The sequence below is a fragment of the Dunckerocampus dactyliophorus genome, chromosome 8, assembly GCF_027744805.1.
Source record: "Dunckerocampus dactyliophorus isolate RoL2022-P2 chromosome 8, RoL_Ddac_1.1, whole genome shotgun sequence".
Lineage (NCBI taxonomy): Eukaryota > Metazoa > Chordata > Actinopteri > Syngnathiformes > Syngnathidae > Dunckerocampus > Dunckerocampus dactyliophorus.
In genome coordinates this window covers 32587806-32593472 of record NC_072826.1, presented here as the reverse complement: position 1 = coordinate 32593472, position 5667 = coordinate 32587806, and the positions used below count along the sequence as shown (strand labels likewise).

General features: G+C 54.0%; 1 non-coding gene across 1 annotated transcript; it reads right to left on the bottom strand.

Moving 5' to 3' along the window:
* Positions 1 to 5276: 5276 nt before the first annotated feature.
* LOC129187080 (5.8S ribosomal RNA) lies at positions 5277 to 5427 on the bottom strand. The gene has a single exon (XR_008572354.1). It is a non-coding gene; the product is annotated as a 5.8S ribosomal RNA (ribosomal RNA).
* Between the last annotated feature and the right edge of the window lie 240 nt (positions 5428 to 5667).

The window sequence follows — 5667 nt, the reverse complement described above, 5'->3', positions numbered from 1 at the left end:
GGTGCTGAACTGAATGTTAAAATAACAGGTTGTGATGTTAAAATAACATGTTTTGACACTAAAATGTTAATGATTATAAGATAACTGCCAATGTGAGCTCCTCCATAATTATTAAGCCGCAAAGTAGAACATTAAGTCTCGGTAGTCTGGTGAAAGGCCACTAGGGGTCATAGTCATTGCAGTACAATGGCGAAGCCAGGCAACCCATATAAGGACATCCTTAGGAGTTCAGCTGAGGACACCTAAGGAGTCATCTGCGGTCAACCACTGAGTTCATCTCAGGACAGGATAATGACCAAATATGGCAGTCCAGGACGGGTCAAACGAGGACACAAGTTCAACAAAGGAGATGAGTCATGCTGAATCAGCGCGGTCGGGAAAAGTACAAGCTATTCTGGGAAAGACACTCCTCTGGGAGGTCTCAGAATGAGGTAATGGACACTCCCATGAGCAGGCGGAGACTGAAGACAGCATAAAAAGAGGACGCGCTCTACAATCGACGCTGGCTCCAGGCGATCCTCTCATGGATCGCATCTCCGAAGCTCCAAGGCTCGCAACACAGCTCTGGGACTGCTGAAGGAAGATTGGACTCAACTCGTCTGCCCAGCAGAAGGAGAAGACTCCATCTTTCAGATGAACCTGAGACACCAACTGAAGATTCTGTCTGCGGCGCTACCGAGAGAAGAGCTGAGCCTGAGTGAGCACGGAGCCAGTCACCGCAGCGGTCCCCAGCCTTGCCGCTCTCGGGAGCAACCTAGAGCCGTCAGGACAACCAGGGAAGGTCGAAGGCCTGATCACCCGACGCCCGACCCGCATCAACTAGACTTATCCCCAAGAAGCGAACTCATCCTCACTGGACTTTTTGTCTTCACTACTGGTTTCATCATCGGGGTAGGATTGATGCACTGGCCTGCGGCCTTGCGCTTCTTTCTATCTAGGTACATGTGAGTGGAGCTCATTGCGGCTAGTCTGACATTGTGTACAGTATATCCTTATAGTTAATAGAGTACCTGCTTCAATGCCCCTGCTAACTTTCCTAATAAAGCTTTTCACTCTTTCACTAAGAGTTGTCACTCAATATCTTCTTTGAAGGTAAAAGAGTAAGCAGTGTGTTACAGACAGATTCCTTAGAGGTTGTTCTGGTAAACTTAGTAAAGACAGGTCCCTCTGATTGCTGATAGATGAGTAAATAACCCCAGGTCCTTACCAAAAGCAACTATCCATTAAGAGAGGAAGCAGTCGAAAAAGCAGAGGTTCCGACGTCTCGTACGACCAACCTTGGGTTACTCTGGTCTTGCGCGGCTCAGATGCAGCGGGGCCGCCTCTGCACTACCGAGGCTGTTAATACCTGGGTGAGTTCCTCTCGCCCCTGACTTAGAGGTTTCTCTTCCCTCTACGGGAGAGACCGTAACCCTTTGAACAGAGTAGTCAGGTAGGCAGGTGCGGCTGCTTCTTACACGAGGGAGCAAGGGTCTTGCACCGCCTAGGTAACTAGGGATTAAACACTACATGCCATCTTTCCAGCATCCATGACATGCTAATGCTACATCCCATCTTTCCAGCATCAGTGACATGCCAATGCTACGTTACATGCCATCTTTCCAGCATCCATGACATGCTAATGCTACATCCCATCTTTCTAGCATCCGTGACATGCTAATGCTACATGCCATCTTTCCAGTGTCCGTGACATGCTAATGCTACATCCCATCTTTCCAGGATCCGTGACATGCTAATGCTACATGCCATCTTTCCAGCATCCATGACATGCTAATGCTACGTCAATCTTTCCAGCATCTGTGACATGCTAATGCTACGTGCCATCTTTTCAATATTCATCACATGCTAATGCTACATCCCATCTTTCCAGCATCCGTGACATGCTAATGCTACGTCCCATCTTTCCAGCATCCGTGACATGCTCATGCTACATCCCATCTTTCCAGCATCTATGACATGCTAATGCTACAACCCATCTTTCAAGCATCCGTGACATGCTAATGCTACATGCCATCTTTCCAGCATCCATGACATGCTAATGCTACGTCCCATCTTTCCAGCATCCGTGACATGCTAATGCTACATTCCATCTTTCCAGCATCCATGACATGCTAATGCTATGTCCATCTTTCCAGCATCAGGGACATGCTAATGCTACATCCCATCTTTCCAGCATCCATGACATGCTAATGCTATGTCCATCTTTCCAGCATCAGGGACATGCTAATGCTAAATTCCATCTTTCCAGCATCCATAACATGCTAATGCTACATCCCATCTTTCCAGCATCCATGACATGCTAATGCTACGTCCCATCTATCTAGCATCAGTGACATGCTAATGCTACATCCCATCTTTCCAGCATCAGTGACATGCTAATGCTACGTTACATGTCATCTTTCCAGCATCCATGACATGCTAATGCTACATGCCATCTTTCCAGTATCCGTGACATGCTAATGCAACGTCAATCTTTCCAGCATCGGTGACATGCTAATGCTACATGCCATCTTTCCAGCATCCATGACATGCTAATGCTACGTCAATCTTTCCAGCATCTGTGACATGCTAATGCTACGTGCCATCTTTCCAATATTCATGACATGCTAATGCTACAACCCATCTTTCTAGCATCCGTGACATGCTAATGCTACATGCCATCTTTCCAGCATCCATGACATGCTAATGCTACATCCCATCTTTCTAGCATCCGTGACATGCTAATGCTACATGCCATCTTTCCAGCATCCGTGACATGCTAATGCTACATCCCATCTTTCCAGCATCCATGACATGCTAATGCTACATGCCATCTTTCCAGCATCCGTGACATGCTAATGCTACATCCCATCTTTCCAGGATCCGTGACATGCTAATGCTACGTCCCATCTTTCCAGCATCCGTGACATGCTAATGCTACGTCCCATCTTTCCAGCATCCGTGACATGCTAATGCTACGTCCCATCTTTCCAGCATCCATGACATGCTAATGCTACGTCCCATCTTTCCAGCATCTGTGACATGCTAATGCTACGTCCCATCTTTCCAGCATTCGTGACATGCTAATGCTACGTCCCATCTTTCCAGCATCCGTGACGTGCTAATGCTACGTAACATCTTTCCAGCATCGGTGACATGCTCAAGCTACATCCCATCTTTCCAGCATCTGTGACATGCTAATGCTACATCCCATCTTTCTAGCATCCGTGACATGCTAATGCTACATGCCATCTTTCCAGCATCCATGACATGCTAATGCTACGTCCCATCTTTTCAGCATCGGTGACATGCTAATGCTACGTCCCATCTTTCCAGCATCCATGACGTGCTAATACTACGTGCCATCTTTCCAGCATCCGTGACGTGCTAATGCTACGTCCATCTTTCCATCATCAGTGACGTGCTAATGCTATGTCCATTTTTCTAACATCAGTGACATGCTTATGCTACGTTCCATCTTTCCAAGATCAGTGACATGCTAATGCTACATCCCATCTTTCCAGCATCAGTGACGTGCTAATGCTACGTCCCATCTTTCCAGCATCGGTGACATGCTAATGCTACGTCCATCTTTCCAGCATCCTTGACATGCTAATGCTACGTCCCATCTTTCCAGCATTCAGCACGCCGGAACCACGACGCTTTCCAGGGCGCGGGCCCCTCTCTCGGGGCGAACCCATTCCAGGGCACCCTGCCCTTCACAAAGAAAAGAGAACTCTCCCCGGGGCACCCGCCGGCTTCTCCGGGATCGCTTGCGTCGCCACACTGGGCGCCTCGTGGCGCCTATCTCCGCCTCTCCAGGTTCGGGGATCTGAACCCGACTCCCTTTTGATCGGCCCGGAGGCAACGTAGGCCATCGCCCCGCCCTTCCGAACGGCGCTCGCCCATCCCTTAGGACCGACTGACCCATGTTCAACTGCTGTTCACATGGAACCCTTCTCCACTTCGGCCTTCAAAGCTCTCATTTGAATATTTGCTACTATCATCAAGATTTGCGCCCGCGCCAGCCCCAAGGCTTCTAGTCATTCGCTTTACCAGATAAAACTGCGAGGGGTCCAAGCCAGCTATCCTGAGGGAAACTTCGGAGGGAACCAGCTACTAGATGGTTCGATGAGTATTTCGCCCCTATACCCAGGTCGTACGACCGATTTGCGCGTCAGGACCGCTGCGGGCCTCCACCAGAGTTTCCTCTGGCTTCGCCCTGCCCAGGCAGAGTTCATCATCTTTCGGGTCCTATTGCACGCGCTCAGGCTCCACCTCCCCGACGCGGCGGGCGGAGATGGGCCGGTGGTGCGCCCGCGTGCGCCAGCGGTCTTCTGTACGCCACAACTCCCGCGCCCGACCGCCGGGTGGGGATTTGGCGCTGGGCTCTTCCCTCTTCGCTCACCGCTACTGAGGGAATCCTTGTTAGTTTCTTTTCCTCCGCTTAGTAATTTGCTTAAATTCAGCGTGTCGTCTCGTCTGATCTGAGGTCGTGGTCGAAGGGGGTTGGAGGTGGCTCCAGAGAGGCTCACCCTGCGGGAAGAGGAGGCGGTGGCGGGGTGGACGAGACACGCGGGCGCTGCTGGCGGCGGACGTAGGGCGCGCGGACGGACGGCGGGACATGCCTCCAGAGCACCGCGCCCTGCCCGGAACTCCCCCCGCGACACCCGGGCATCGCCGGCGAGGTACCGAGGGGGGGAACCGGGGTAAGGCAGACGCCGAAACCGAACCCGACCCGCCTGGGGCCCCTGCCGTTCCGTCACCACCAGGCCTGACTCTCACGAGTCCGCGCTCCTCCGCGACGCCTCCGGTCGACCTGCCGCACGCGTGGTGCGGGCTGCTCAGAGACACGGCGGTCCACCGGCAGCCGCGCCGGCTGACGCGCGGGGCCCGGCGAGGCGCCTTCCACCTCGGGAAGGGGAGAGGGTACGGAGAGGAGCGGGAGCTCGATAGACGGCGAGGAGGTGGGAACGGACCGAGGGAGGCGGGAGGGGACGGCACCGCGCCGCCAAACCCCGAAACCTCAGAGGTACGCCCAGCGAAACCGGATGAAGGGGCACCGGGGGGAACCGTAACAGGGTTGCGGGACGAAGGCGGCCGGAGCCGCACGCCGCGCCGCCGCTTCGGACGTCGGGCCTCTTTCCAGCCAGCTGCTTTTCGGTCTGCACTAAAGGGGACGAAGGCCCGCGGAGGGCCTGCGACACCCCAGCCGTGGGAGCGTAGGCCGAGCGGCCCCCCACCCGGTGAGGGGGAAAGGGGGCCTGCCTCGTCCGTACTCCCGATTGATTGCCAAGTGACGCTCAGACAGGCGTGGCCCCGGGAGAGACCCGGGGCCGCAAGGTGCGTGCGTGTCGATGATCAATGTGTCCTGCAATTCACATTAGTTCTCGCAGCGAGCTGCGTTCTTCATCGACGCACGAGCCAAGTGATCCACCGCTAAGAGTTGTCAGAGGGGTTTGGTGGGATTGCCACACAAGTGAGTTGGGGGAGGGCGCGCAGAGGGCGGCTGGCTTCACCTCAAAAGCCAAGATCATGACAAGGGGATGGTGAAGGTGCCGCCTCGGGGGTCGGGTGGAACGAGGGCGCTCCGGCCGGCGCCGGAGACATTGAACTCGAGTCGAGTACCCCAGCGGTCCTCCCTTCCCCCGCCCCGCCGGGGTGGCGGCGTGGCTCGCCGAGGCCGCG